This window comes from Engystomops pustulosus, chromosome 2 (genome assembly GCF_040894005.1).
Source record: "Engystomops pustulosus chromosome 2, aEngPut4.maternal, whole genome shotgun sequence".
Classification (NCBI taxonomy): Eukaryota; Metazoa; Chordata; class Amphibia; order Anura; family Leptodactylidae; genus Engystomops; species Engystomops pustulosus.
This window is the reverse complement of record NC_092412.1, coordinates 193,256,990-193,272,715: the sequence shown is the minus strand read 5'-3', so window position 1 is coordinate 193,272,715 and position 15,726 is coordinate 193,256,990. Positions and strand designations below refer to the sequence as shown.

The 15,726-nt window shown below is 41.7% G+C and overlaps 1 protein-coding gene across 1 annotated transcript in view; it reads right to left on the bottom strand.

Moving 5' to 3' along the window:
• SYCP1 (synaptonemal complex protein 1) overlaps positions 1-15,726 on the bottom strand; it is a 152,745-nt gene that overhangs the window by 12,192 nt on the left and 124,827 nt on the right. The gene's annotated exons all lie outside the window — the stretch shown is intronic.

The window sequence follows — 15,726 nt, the reverse complement described above, 5'->3', positions numbered from 1 at the left end:
GTACTTAAACCCTAGGTTGTCTGATTGATCCTATCATATACTGCCATACTACAGTATGGCAGCATATGGGTATTTTCATAATCATACATTACAATGTGCAATTAGCGCATTGTAATGAATGGGTTAAATCCAGACAGCCTCGGGTCTTCAGAAGATCGCTGCTTACCGATGACGTCACGGTGGGCTACAATCTCCAACAAGATGGCGGCGCCAGCTTTTTGAAGCTGCCGGCAGCTTTGCTGGCGGCGATGTGTGGGTTAACACCCGCGATCGGTGCTAGCACTGATTGCTGGTGTTACCGGTAAGTCTTTGCTGCGATATGCAGCAAAGACTTACCGGCTATGGAGCGGGCTCAGCCCGTGATCCCTCTCCATGCACCCGCTGCCAACCCGTGACGTGCTATTACATCACGGGTTGTGAAAGGGTTAATGCAATTTTGAAAATGGGACATGTCTGCTTTCAGGGAATATATGTTTTGTTGGAGTTTAGTATAATTTTTTAGACTGTACAAATCTGTACAAAAAAATTTCCAGAAATGCCTGGCAGGGAAAGGGTTAAAAGCTGTATCAAATACAATCAAGCAACCAGAATAATGTGTGACCCATTGGCATTTCCAATACAGAATATTTATGGCGACCAAAAGAATAAAGGGGAGGGGTCATTTGGAGTGCACAGGAAGGCCGTAAAAATGTGTAACTACATTTAGAATTTTTTCCTGCTTCCAAGTACACGGAATGGAAAATTAAATACTGCCAATAGAAAGTCCAATTTTCTACCCAGAAAACAAGCCCTTATAAAGTTCTGTATATGGAAAAATAAAAGGGGGTAAACCTCTCCCTGCCCACTGACAACACACACTCCCCTCTTCCCCCACAGCATCCATGTTCCCCCACCCCCACTGACAATAAAATCACTCTCCCCTAACTCACTGACAACACACACTACCCCTTCCCCCACTGACAGCATATAAGCTCCCTCACTTGTAATACACACACTCCCCTTCACTCACAACACAGACAATACCCTCTCTCCCCACAATCCAGGCTTCCGAACTGACAATACACACACTGATCCCTCCCCCAATTATAAGAGACATGGCAACCCCCCACCCTTATGCAACAAGACATGGTCTCAAAAAATGATGCCTTTGAATTTCATTTAGAAAATGCATAGGGGTAAGTTACTCAACGCATATTCAATTATACCAAAATAATTGTGCTCAGGAATATATTGATAGTTTGCAGCAGAGATTTATGAAGGTTTGGCACTCATTTGACTTTGACATAGCAAATAGTAAAATGAGCAAAGAAATTTGCATCCATTACCTGATGCTCTATGGTTACAAACCGTCTAGATGGATAATTTCACAGTAAGGTTTTCATATACATAATCCACTGCAAACGCATCCTAAGCCCTGATGAACACAAATCAAGCTGGTTCTGAGAGGTCTCTGTCTAGCTTCTCTTTGCTGGTGCAACAGTGTCTCCACCTCAGTAAAGAGAATTGGCAGCCTAAATCTGCCTCCCATTGCTCAATAAAGCGTGATTTGATGTCCGGGGTGGGGCATTGAAAATAGAATATAAAAGTGAGATTGTCCCTCTGCCATGTATCTGTATCGTTCATACAGATGTTTTCGAATGCTGTTAGCCCGTGCAAAATTTAGAATTTGGTTAGGTCTAAGGGATTTGGAGGAAGGGACCTCATATTCAGTAATTATCTCATTACAAGATAGGAGCCTGCCCCTTGGCACCCTTATTTATCTACTTTTTGAAGATGGCTGAGCATCTGTGCAGTGGAGAGTATGAGGAAAAATGGAGCTATATGGACAACTAACAATAGAGGATTCAAACTTCTGTGCCAGTCATGTTATGTCTTCTGATCCCTCTTTTATTGTTCTCACTGTCCCGGCGTGTAGTTTACATAAAGATGCAGCACCGAAGAACATGACATAAAGTAAGTTAACATAATTAGTCATCACAGAAAACGGATGGTTCACTCTTGGTTAATGAATTAAACTAGTCATGTTATTCAGAGCTACAGCTCTACATGTCCTGCACCTTGTGTGAGGCTTCCCTTCCCCTGTCTTTCTGCTCCCAGCTCAGCACTTCCCTCTCCTCCTTCTCATCTAGGAGCAGTCAGAGCAGAGGTGGCACCCTTACCGATCCCCTTCCTCTGCCTGCCCCTTGTCACGGACCTCTTGGCAATCATTGAGCCTCCACAATTTCGGTAACAGGGAAAATAAAAATGGAATATTCACTTACAGTATAACGTCGACCGGATAACAAATGTGTTGCACTGTGAGCATTCTGTGCGGCCACATCTTTTACTCAATGTGGTTACTGGTGGAGCCCCTGGTGTAAGGGGACCCTGGCCATATTTTAAGAGGGGAGGAGGGGGCATTGGGCCACCCAGGCAAAGGGGCTCAGACACAGCTACAACCTCTGTAATTAAGGACCACCCTAATGTCCAGGTTCAACTTTGCAGTGTATATCTGCTTTTCTTTATGACTTGGCCATTTTGCACCTTCCTGACACGGCTTTTTTTAAAATCTGACACGTGTCACTATAGGTGCTCATCACTTTGGAATGATTTAACATATCCAGGTGATTTTATTTCATTCTACTTCATGTTATTTTAGAAATGTAGGCAATATGTTTAGTATTTGTATATGCAAAAACAGAAATTTGGCTAAAATTTTGAAAAAATTTCAAATTCTAAATTTTCGGGAAAGTTAGTCATATCACCAAAATAGCTGTGCATTTCGTAAGGGGGAAAAATAAATGGAATTTAAATTACGAAAATGTAATTTTATTTAAAGGGAACCAACCACCACAAATCTACCTATAACGCGCAGAACAGCAGGCCCGTGCCTGTGCAGCTCCGGCTTCGGAGCAGTGACCACGCAGGTGCGGGTCTGCTGTTTTGCGCATGCGCAGACAGCAGATTCGTCGGACGAGGGCGCGCATCTACGAGGTGCTGCGCGCCGAAGATTTTCGGTAGGAGGAGGAAAGAGACTACTGGGGCATGGAGTAGCCACGCCGTGTAACCTCAGCTGCGGCTACTCCACGCCCCAGTAGCCGCATTATAAAATTTTAAAAGGGCTATCCTCACGTCCTATTGATCCACCTACCACCCGATCTACCTTTATAGGTAGATTCGTGGCGGTAGGTTACCTTTACGAGAAAAAAGCTGTCTGCTCACCCAATCACATGAAGTCTCCTTTCCATCAGAAGTTGTGGGAGGATGGTGCACGCTCCTGAAGACCCTCGACCTCCAGGGCCACAGATACTCGCAAAAACATAGATTGGCAGCACTTCATACACCTCCACGTATCACTTCATTAAAAATATTCTTTATTTAGAAAAAATCGCATACATCAAAAATGGACAATACAAAGATCTACGCGTTTCGACGCAACGGCGTCTTAGTCATGCTCATATTGTCAATATGATCATGACTGAGACGCCATTGCGTCGAAACGCATAGATCTTTGTATTGTCCATTTTTGATGTATGCGATTTTTTCTAAATAAAGAATATTTTTAATGAAGTGATACGTAGAGGTGTATGAAGTGCTGCCAATCTATGTTTTTGTAGGTTACCTTTAATAATATATTCATTGAACAATACAATTTGCACCTTAACAAAGGGTTAAAAAAGGAAATGCATCTCACAATGTTTGGTGCAATTCCTCCTGAGTATGCCAATACCCATTTTGTCACTGTACATTGCTGTAGGGGCATAGGGTGGCACTTGGAAGGGAAAGAGTGTCATTCAAATTTTGGAGGACAAATATAGCTTAAAAAACGTTTCATGTGTCAAGATACATTTAGAGAGCCCTAGTGGTTCCAAAACAGAGGAAAACCCCAACACGTTCTTTTGTAAAGAACACCCCTTGGAGCATTTAGCAAGGTGTATGATCTAATTAGGCCCCAAAAAGGAAAAAGGTGAAAATTTTCCCCAAAAAGGCACTGTTATCCCTGATTTTTCTAAGCAACAAAGGATAAAATGAGACAACCCCCAAAAATGTGTAAAACAATTTCTCCTGGCCGTAGAATTGCCCCATATGTGCTTATAAAAAATGTGCATATTTGCTACTACAGGTATATGATTCAAAAGGTGAGAATTTTCCCAAAACCCCTAACTTTTCTAAGCCACAAGGGATAAAAGATGAAACAACCCACCAACTATTTCTCCCAGGTTTTAAAGTGCCCCACATGTGTATATAAAATGCTATATGGGCAAGCACTAGAGGGTAAGAGGGATGTTTGTCTTTTAGATGCCATAGTTGGCCGAGGAGAATCTGAAGAGTGACCCAATTTTGGAAAGTACACCCCTTGGAGAATTTAGCAAGATGTATTATGTTTATTATGAAATGGTATAGTCAGGATTTTGAACATACAGGTTGTTTCTAATTATGATGTGCAATGCATTCTAAAGAAGGAAATTGCAATTATTTCGGAAATACACTGGTTTGGTGCCCATTATATGATGTCCAGTTTGTGCCACTGTGATTAGGAAGCCATGTTTCCAGACGTGATAAAGACCCAACATGTTAGCCTAAAGCTCGCCAGAAAATACAACAGGGCTCCGCAATCATAAAGCACAATGTGTATTTGGGGCAGAACTTAGAGAATTACAAAGCTTGAGCTAACAAATCCAGAGGCTTGGAGGGGAAATTAAAAACCTAAAAAATAAATTAAGGTGACCCTAGTTTGCAAACTACATCCCTCAAGGAAATAATCAAGAAGTATAGTAAGCAATCTGATCTAACATTGGTTACACTAATTCCTTTTACCGAAAGGCTGGATATAAATTGTGTAAATTGTGAATATGTTGAGTATAAGGTGGTGGAATATACCAGGGGACCATCACTTTTGTCCTTATACTTTACCAACATCATGTTCTAAATGCAGAGTGCCGCAATAGCAGCAATCATAAAGCGCGAGCGGGGGGAGGGAGGTATGATAATAAAAAAAAAAATATGAAAACTCTCCGTTCCACAAGGCAGCTGCTATCTTGCTTCGACCACCGTGTCTGAACCTTGCTGGCAAGTCACTTCCCGCCTCACCGTTTTATTATAGCGCGGGCAGGAATGGGTTTAAAGGCTATACAATTTTTTATTTTTTTTTGGCAATTTGGAAGAAAAAAGGGCTAGTTTTTTGCAGGACTAGATGAACTTTAACCCCTTCCTGCCGCAGCCCTTTTTCGTTTTTGCATTTTCATTTTTCACTACTCAGCTTCAAAAATCTATAACTCTTTTTATTTTTCCATGTACACAGCTGTGTTATGGCTTATTTTCTGTGTAAAAAATTACAATTCAAAATGGTGGTATTTAATATTCCATGCCGTGTACTGAAAAAAATTCCAAATGCAGTGAAATTGGTAAAAAAACGCATTTGTGCGTACTCTTGTGGGCTTGGATTTTACGGCTTTCACTGTGCACCCCAAATGGCATGTTTACTTTATTCTTTGGGTCGGTATGATTACAGGGATACCAAATTTGTTTAGGTTTTATAATGCTTTCATATATTTACAAAAATTAAAACTTCCTGTACAAAAATTTTTGGGGGGATTTTTCCATTTTCTGGCGCTAATAACATTTTAATACTTTTGTATACAGAGCTTTGGGAGGTGTCTTTTCTTGTGGCTTTTGATGACATTTACAATGTTTAAGTTTTCATTTTAAGTTTTTATTTTTTCTTAAATGGCAAAAAAGTGCCATTTTGGACGCTTTTTTCCGTTACGGAGTTAAACGCAATGAAAAAAAGTTACTATATTTTGATAGATTTTCGGACGTGTCGATACCTAATGTGTTTGATTTTTACTGTTTATTTATATCAGTTCTAGGGAAAGGGGGTTGATTTGAGTTTTTATTTTTTTTGTTATCGTTTTTTTAAAAAAAATTTTAAAACATTTTTACTATTTTTCAGACTCCCTAGGGTACTTTAACCCTAGGTTGTCTGTACGATGCTATCATATACTGCAACACGAAGCAGCCTTGGGTCTTTGGATCCTCGGCAAGATGGCCAGCTTCGATGGCAGCGATCAACGGGTGTTACCATACCTTATATTGAAGAGGTCTTCCAGGAAAAGGTCCATACCTTATATTGAAGAGGTGTTCCAGGAATGGGGGCAGGGATGGCAAAAAAAATAACTGTATTTACACTGCTATGCAGGTGGCAATTACATGTTACACTGAAATTGCCCATCAAACTATGTAATAAATAGAACATAGAGGTGAATCATCCGACGAGGAGCGAGTGTAACGGCATGACGTAGTCACGCTGCACAGCTGCTCGCACCCTCCTCTCCTACCTCCCGGTGCTGGCCGCTACTGCTAGACTGGAGATGTGTGCCTTTCCCCGATGGGATCAATCTCGAGGTGCAGCGATAGAGAGTCCTGAAGCCCGGTAACGCGGGCTGCAACGGTGCCTCTTGCTGGGTGACAGAGAGCCGCAAATACACCACGAGGTTGCAGTGAATATGGAGGTCCCGACTATGAAGTCTGCAAGTATAGTGGTCCGTTAGACCCCTGGCTTGGAGGAGCGCCACATGGTGGGAGAAAGCAAAGGGTGCGCCGCGGGAGCGACGTGCCTGGAGTAGGTGCCACGAAAACGGCGCGGCCGGTCCGGGGGACAAAGTCTTTGGATCCTGGGGTCCTCGCCCCTAGACCTCTACTAGACGCTCCACGGAGGATACGCAGGTGGAGTCTGAGTGCTTCATTGAGGTTTGGTCTATTTCGTTGGAGTAGTGAGAACTAACTGCTTGCTGTATGGCTTCCTAATTTTTAACCACTGCTCAACATAGCAATTGGAGTGCTGCAGCACGCTGACTCTCTCAAGCCTTAAACTTACACCTTCAGCTACTCCTGTAAGCAGCTGGCCTATCCTCACATATTTGGGCTCCATGTGAGTTAAGTGCTATAGACAGCCGCATAGCACACTGTCCCTATTTGGGAGACCTCTGAACCTCCTTCAATATTCTATCTGCAATATTACTAATTTGGCTGCAACTAATCCTCTCTTCCTTTGCCAGCTTAAAATTTATCAGCTTTTTGCTTGCTTGCTTGCTAACTTTGGATTCTGCCAGTCTACAGTGTACTAGCTTCATGTCTTCTGCTAACTTATGACCAACTGTGCCTCATTACTGTGAACTGGGAACTGTTCGTATAGCTTACAATTTATCAGCTTTATGCTTGCTTGCTAACTTTGGATTCTGCCAGTCTACAGTGTACTAGCTTCATGTTTTCTGCTAACTTATGACCAACTGTGCCTCATTACTGTGAACTGTTCGTATTGGTATAGACACAACTTATTAAGCTTTGTGCATTTTCCATTTGCCTGCTGCAGGACTTTGCCCATCAACACTGATTGCTAAACAGCGAACTGTGATTAAGCCGTTTTTTCCCCTTTCCCTGCTTATATCTTATTCGCTTGCTTTTTTTTGCTATTGTAGGGTGATTGGTTTGTCATATCTAGCATACATAATTGCTATTGTTGTATTTTGTTGCTACCCGTGACGTTGAAGGGCGATCGCCTAAACTGCCACACCCTTGAGATTCTACTTTATCTCAATGTACTGTTTGTATGGGGTAGATCAAACTTATTTATGTCTCTAGAAATTTTTCAGTGAACTCACGCTTTTTAAGAGTAATAGCTGTATATTTTGTCACCAGTAGACACGGGGCAATAGCTCAGGGTTCTACTTAAAAGGGTGCCACATAAAAGGTTGGTATATAAAATGAGACTGCTGGGAATAGGAGAAAATCTGTGTATTTGGGTAAGTAATTGGCTTAGTGATAGAAAACAGAAGGTCGTCATTAATGGCACATTCTCAGATTGGGTTGATGTTACCAGTGGAGTGCCACAGGGGTCAGTATTGGGGCCACTTCTTTTTAATATTTTTATTAATGACCTTGTAGTGGGTTTACACAGTCAAGTTTCAATATTTGCAGATGATACTAAGCTGTGTAAAGTAATAAATACTGAGGTCGATAGTTTAGCATTACAGAGGGATTTGTGGAAGCTTGAGGGATGGGCAGAGAAATGGTTGATGAGGTTTAATGTGGATAAATGTAAAGTTATGCACTTGGGCCATGGAAACAAAAAGTATAATTATGTCCTAAACGGTCAATTACTTAGTAAAACTGAAGCTTGGGGGTATTGGTGGATGGTAAACTTAATTTTAGTGACCAGAGCCAGGCGGCTGCTGCTAAAGCAAATAAAATAATGGGATGTATCAAGAGAGGAATAGATTCTCATGATAAAGACATAGGGGCAGATTTACTTACCCGGCCCATTCGCGATCCAGCGGCGCGTTCTCTGCGCTGGATTCGGGTCCGGCCGGGATTTATGATGGTAGTTCCTCCGCCGTCCACCAGGTGGCGCTGCTGCGCTGAAGTCCGCTGGAATGCCTCGAAATACACCGGCCTATCCTGGATGAAGGTGAGTGAAATTTTCGAGACACAATTTTTTTTTTAAAATGCGGCGGTTTTTCCGAATCCGTCGGGTTTTCGCTCGGCCACACCCCCCATTTCCGTTGCGCGCATGCCAGCGCCGATGTGCCACAATCCAATCGCGTGCGCCAAAATCCCGGGGCTATTCAGGTACAATCGGCGCAAATCGGAAATATTCGGGTAACACGTCGGGAAAACGCGAATCGGGCCCTTAGTAAATGACCCCCATAGTGTTGCCCTTATACAAATCCCTGGTCAGACCACACATGGAATATTGTGTACAGTTTTGGGCACCAGTGTATAAAAAGGATATAGTAGAGCTGGAACGGGTGCAGAGGAAAGCAACCAGGATTATTAGGGGAATGGGGGAACTAGAATACACTGACACATTGAAAAATTTGGGATTATTCAGTTTAGAAAAAAGACGACTGAGGGGAGACCTCATTACAATGTACAAATACCTGAACAGACAGTACAAGGATCTCTCCAAAGATCTTTTTATACCTCGGCCTGTGACCAGGACAAGGGGGCATCCTCTACGCCTAGAGGAGAGGCGATTTTACCATGAACATAGACAAAGGTTCTTTACTGTACGAGCAGTGAGACTGTGGAACTCTCTGCCGCAGGAGGTTGTTATGGCGGACTCTATGTACATGTTCAAGAGAGGCCTGGATGCCTTTCTGGAGAGAAAAAATATCACGGGTTATGGGGATAAAACATTTATTTCATTCTTAAACGTTGGACTTGATGGACTTGCGTCTCCTTCCAGCCTTATATACTATGATACTATGATACTTTTGGTGGCCTTGTGACATCAATACTACTATTAATTACTATTTTTTTGTTCTGGGTTAGGTCAGCTACAGGATGGTAAAGGAGCCATCATGCCCCCTAAAAATTTAGCTAGAAAATCTCTAGGTTCATCCTCCCCAAAGGAGAAAGGGGGGGGCGGGGAAAGGTGATAACTCAGCGAAGATAGACAAACTTTGGAAGTCACCGATAGCTATAACACGTACAGGGCTGAAAAACCAAGGCTCTGAGGGCCAGGACCCTAAAAATAAATCGCAGGGCTCAAGGTTTTCTGTATTAGATGGAGAAGAACAAAAGGAGGAGGAGCCAGTAGCTCTGGGAGACAGTGAGATGCTCAAGGAAAGCCTTGCCTCCATAAAGGTCTGCAGTAACGCAATTGGAGAATTAACGGATCAAGTGGGGGCACTGAGAGGGGATGTCTCCCTACTTAGAGAGGACCTCAATAAGGTCAGAGATAAACAGAAACTGGATGAGGAAAAAATGTTAAAAATTGAAAAGGAGGTCGGCACAGTGAAAAAAACTACTTCTATTTTAGAAAAGGAGAATGAGGCCCTTAAAAACAGACTAGCGGACATGGAAGATAGATCCAGAAGAGCCCATTTGAGATTAATAGGAGTTCCAGAGAAAGCAGAGGGAGAGAACATAGTGAATTTTGTTAAAGAGTGGCTCTTAGAGAAAATAGGAAGAGAGCACCTGTCAGCTAATTTTGAAATTGAACGGGCTCATAGGATCCCTGCGGTGTCAAAAGTCCCTGGTAATTCCCCTCGAACAATTATATGTAAAACACTTCTCTCTAGAGATAGGGACATGATTTTGCGACGTGCACGGGATATTAAAGATCTCACAATTCAAGGAGCAAAAATCGCAATGTATTCAGATTTTTCCAGGGACACCCTACAAAAAAGGAAAAGCTCCATCGAAGTTAAAAAAGACAGAGAGAAAGGCATCATCTACTCCCTCTTGCATCCCTGAAATTAAGAATATTATACCAGAATCAGTCCCACTTTTTTAATACCCCTGAACAAGTCTCCGATTGGATTGACTCGAAGGGGCTGTGATTTACGTTACACTATTGTAATATGTGTTTTGGTTAGCATTGGGGGGGGGGGGTTGGGGTGATGGTGGGAGCGGGTAAGTGGCTCTAGTAGGAGGAGTTCTAATGGTAGGACATACAGAAGGAAGGGGGCGGGGGGGTAGAGGGAAGGGTGACTGGAGCTGGAAGGGTTTTTTTTTTAAATGATGGGCTCCATTAGGATTATCTCTTGGAACGTTAGAGGGCTGAAGGACCACCTGAAACGATGTATCATCTTTAATTATATTTGTAAACAACTTCCCGCAATTATTATTTTGCTAGAAACCCATCTGGTAAAGGACTTTTTATATTTAATTCAAAGAAGATGGGCAAATCAGACCTATAGTTCTGTTTTCTCCGCATTTTCACGGGTGGTCTCAATCTTGATTTATAACTCTATCAACTTTAAATTACTTAAATGCCAATGTGTTTCTGATGGAAAATTTGTTTTTCTTTATGGTATTCTGGAAGGTACTAAATGTGTGGTAGCAGGGATATATATACCCCCTCCCTTCAGATATGAAGTGTTGTTAGCGCTTCTACGGTTTGTTGAGAAGGTGGGTGAAAGCTCCGTTCTGCTTCTGGGGGACTTCAACGCTGTATTTTCTGATAAGGAAGATCAAATAGGGAGAAATCAGTCTGTGAAACTAGGATCCAATGATACCCCCTTTGCTAGATTTTGCCAGGAATTAGGTTGGATAGATGTGTGGAGGTCCCTATATGGAGATAAGCCGGTATACTCATGCTTTAATCGCTCTCATAATTCCTTATCAAGGATAGACCTTGCACTGGCTAATGCCCCAGCGATAAGATGGATCAAAAAAATTTGCCGCTGGTCCTGGAGCTTTTCGATGCTGTCGCTCCGGTATGTAGATTTTGGAAACTAAACTCTCACTGGCTCTCCTTGATAACGAATGAAAATAAAATTAAGAAAGAGCTCTTCTATTTTATTACCACTAATAGATCTATTGATAATCACGGGCTGTTATGGGATTCAGTAAAATCTTTTTTTACGAGGAGTATTGAATTCTGAAGTGATATATCTACAAATGCAATTCATTAACCCCTTCCCGACGCGCCGGGTCCCGGCGCATGGAGAGGGCTCGCGGGCCGGGTCCCGGCGCGCGCCGGGTCCCGGTGCATGGAGAGGGCTCGCGGGCCCAGCCCTCTCCATAGCCGGTAAGTCTTTGCTGCATATTGCAGCAAAGGCTTACCGGTAACACCAATCGGTAACACCGATCGCGGGTGTTTTCTCTGCGATCGCCGCCGGCAATGCTGCCGGCGGCTTCAAAGAGATGGCGCCGCATGGGCGCCGCCATCTTGTTGTGGATCGCTGCTCCCCGATGACGTCACGGGGAGCGGCGATCCGTCGCCATGATAACCTCGGGTGTTCCGAACACCCGAGGCTACTTCGTTTTAACCCATGCTAATTGCACATTGTAATGCATGGGGAGTAAAATCCACATATACTGCCATACTGTAGTATGGCAGTATATGATAGGATCGATCAGACTACCTAGGGTTAGAGTACCCTAGGGAGTCTGAAAAATAGTAAAAATAAAAAAAAGTTTTTTTAAAAAAAATTATAATAAAAAAACCTAAAAATTCAAATCACCCCCTTTCCCTAGAACTGATATAAAAATAAATAAACAGTAAAAATCATAAACACATTAGGTATCGCCGTGTCCGAAAATGCCCGATCTATCAAAATATGATAATGTTTTTTCACTATGTTTAACCCCGTAACGGAAAATAGCGTCCAAAGTCGAAAATGGCATTTTTTTGCCATTTTGAAAAATATAAAAAAATTAATAAAAAGTGATCAAAAGGTCGCACAGTCCCAAAAATTATAGTAATGAAAACGGCATCAAAATTCGCAAAAAGTGACACTATCCACAGCTCCGTACACCAAAGTATGAAAAAGTTATTGGCCCCAGAAGATGGCAAAATAAAAAAAAAATATTTTGTACAGGAGGTTTTCATTTTTTTAAATGTATGAAAACATTATAAAACCTATACAAATTTGGTATCCACGTGATCGTACCGACCCAAAGAATAAAGTAGACATGTCATTTGGGACGCAGAGTGAAAGCTGTAAAATCCAAGCCCACAAGAAAACGTCACAAATGTGGTTTTTCACCATTTTCACTGCATTTGGAATTTTTTTCCTGCTTCCCAGTACACGCCATAGAATATTAAATACCGTCACTATGAAGTGCAATTTGTTACGCAGAAAATAAGCCATAACACAGCTCTTTATGTGGAAAAATAAAAAAGTTATAGATTTTTGAAGTTGGTGAGTGAAAAATGGAAGTGAAAAAACTAAAAAAGGCCAAGTCGTTAAGGGGTTAAACAGGAAAAGCAGTTAAGAGAGGCAGTATAACATAGAGAAAAGGAGCTGCAGGAGAATAGATCACAAACCACTTTGGAGAGATATATTCAAGCTCAAGAGATGTATAATAAATATATGTCTCATAAAGCAACACAAAAATTATTTTTTCTGGATCAGTCAGCACATTGTGAAAGTGGTCTATCCTCGAAAAAGCTTCTACAAAAAGTAAAGAAACAACAGGAGCTGAATAGAATTCAGGTAATCAAAAATAACTTTGGGGAAATTGTACATAGCCAGATAGAGATTAAAGAGGTATTTTTACAGCTTTTTCAAGGCATTTATTCTTCAGATCTTGATGCCACCGAAGAGAATATTAAACAATACTTAGACGGCATCAGCATTCCTAAACTCTCTAAAGAAAAGAGAACTCAGCTTTCCCATCCAATCACGGTCAAGGAGTTAGAAGAGACGTTGTCCTCCTCCAGACGTAATGTGTCCCCTGGCTTGGATGGGTTGCCTTTGGAGATTTATGATAGATTCGGCTGCCTTCTCCTCCCTCTTATGATCGAGGTATGGGATAAAGCGCAGGTAGTGGGTAGACTTCCTGACTCATGGTATAGCTTTAATCAAGAAAAAAATAAAGATCCAGTGGAGGGGGAATCATATCGACCTATTTCTCTTCTGAATGCTGATGCCAAGCTGATGGCCAAATTGCTGACTAATAGATTAAAATTAATGGTCCCTGCCCTGGTTCATAAAGATCAATGTGGCTTCGTGGGAAGTCGTCACATTGGCACGAATATCCAGCGGCTGTATTCAAGCACACAGTTGGGTGGAGGGGGGTCTCGCTCCATCCTGTCGTTGGATGCCTCTAAGGCCTTCGACAGGGTGGAGTGGGACTTCCTATGGGAGGTATTGGATAGATTTGGACTGGGCAACAGGTTTGTGCAATGGGTTCGATTGTTTTATATCGATCCTAAAGCACGGATTAAGGTAAATGGTGATAGCTCTTTTTTTTTTTCACTGACACGAGGCACAAGACAAGGCTGTCTCTTATCCCCTCTGTTTTTGGCTTTGTTTATCGAGCCTCTGGCAATAAAGGTTAGGGCATGTGAAGAGATCGGAGGTGTCGGGGGTCCGGCTGATAAGATCATGCTTTATGCCGATGACATCCTTCTCTGCCTTAAAGATGCAGGAACGTCAGTTCCGATGGTGCTCAGCAAGATTAATGAATTCGGAAGGTATTCAGGATTTGAGATCAACGTAAAGAAATCTGTTTTGGTACCCTTAGATGAGGATTCGCTGGTTAACTTAGAACTTTTAGATTTAATTGTCTCTCAATCTCTGGAGTATTTGGGCCTAACGGTCAGCTCCAGGGTAAGCGATTACATCATTTTGAATCTGGTTCCCCTCCTGGCGAAACTAAAACATAAGGTGAACACTTGGAGCTCTCTTCTGTTAAATCGAGCGGAGAGGGTTGTTTTGGTTAAGATCATATTACTGCCCCAAATTCTCTATGTATTGTGTAATTGCCCACGCTGGATTGATAAAAAATGGTTTGGACTTATCCGTGCCATCATTAACAAACTTCTATGGGGGAGGAAAAAGGTACACATTAAGCAGGAAACTCTAATGAGAGATAAGAAGAAGGGGGGTCTTTCTCTCCCTTCCTTTTTTCATTATTTTCTGGCGGCCCAAATCCAACTACTTATAGAAAATAAGGAAAGTACCCTATTCTTGACATTATCTAGCATGGTTGGAAGAAGATTTGATTCTATGTTCGTTTTATTAGAGTCGGGACATCTGAGGTCACGGGATAGTAAAAATATCCCCTTGGCCAGTCTTTTGATAAATACTTGGAGAGAAGTGAAGAAGTTGTTAAGGATCGAGGGCGGATTTATATTTACACCCCTGTGGGATAACTGTAACATGCCAGAATTTCTTAAAATGGAGGATGTAGAATTTTGGAAAAAAAGGGGAATTGTTTCACTGGAGCAATTGAGGGCGAATGGGGAATTACCTCCATTTCAACACTGGTTTAACACGGGTATTCTTAAAAATGTAGATTTATTCAGGTGTATGCAATTATCACATGCTTATAGACAGAAAAAAAATAAGGTTGGTTTTAAGACTGAAAGGAGTGGGGAATTCTCAAAATTATTAGAGGCAGGGGTGACCTTTATTAAATTATCTAAGTTGTACCGGTTTTTACGTAAAGACTTAGACCAGGATTTAAGTCACAGCAGTCAAGTCAAGTGGAGGAATCAAGTTGGTGTTATTACTGAAGCACAATGGGGGGAGATTTATAAGAACGTGGTTAGATGTTCTTTAAATTTAAATCACAGATGCACACAATTAAATATTTTGTATAGGATTTATTTTTCTCCACAGCTACTGGGTTGGACTGAAGGATAACTCTAATTGCACGAGGTGTAACAGATCCAAGGCTGACATCCTCCATATTCTATGGGATTGTCCCGCGATTGAGAAGTACTGGTTGGAGATATTTAAGACCATTGAAGTACGTGTAGGTTGCGCCTTGGCGCGAACAGCTACCCTCTGCCTTTTAGGTTTAATTCCTCCTACTATAGGCTCAAGATGCAAGTGTGATCTGATCTTGAAGGTTCTGTTTTTGGCAAGATTGGTATTGATTAAACACTGGAAAGACAGCATTGCTCCGGTGGTGAGAGAATGGCAAAATATAGTAGAGCGCACTAAGTCATATGAATGTGCATATGAAAAAAGATATAGCGGTAGTAGAAAACTTAATGAGTTGTGGGATCAAAGGGAGTCTGACAAAAGCAAATAAACTTTTCTAAGTTTTTTTTTTTTCCAGCTCCAGCGGGGTCTTAGGGGGAGAGTGTTGTGATTTTTTTAGATAATAATGTATAATGGGTAGGTGGGTTAGGGTTGAAAATTGTATGATATTTGGATTTATTGTGGTATGATGAATAATATGAATAATGTAATACTATTAAGTATGTTACTTGTACATTTTTTAAAACTCAATAAAAAGTTTATAAAAGAAAAAAAAAAGAACATAGAGGTGAATAGC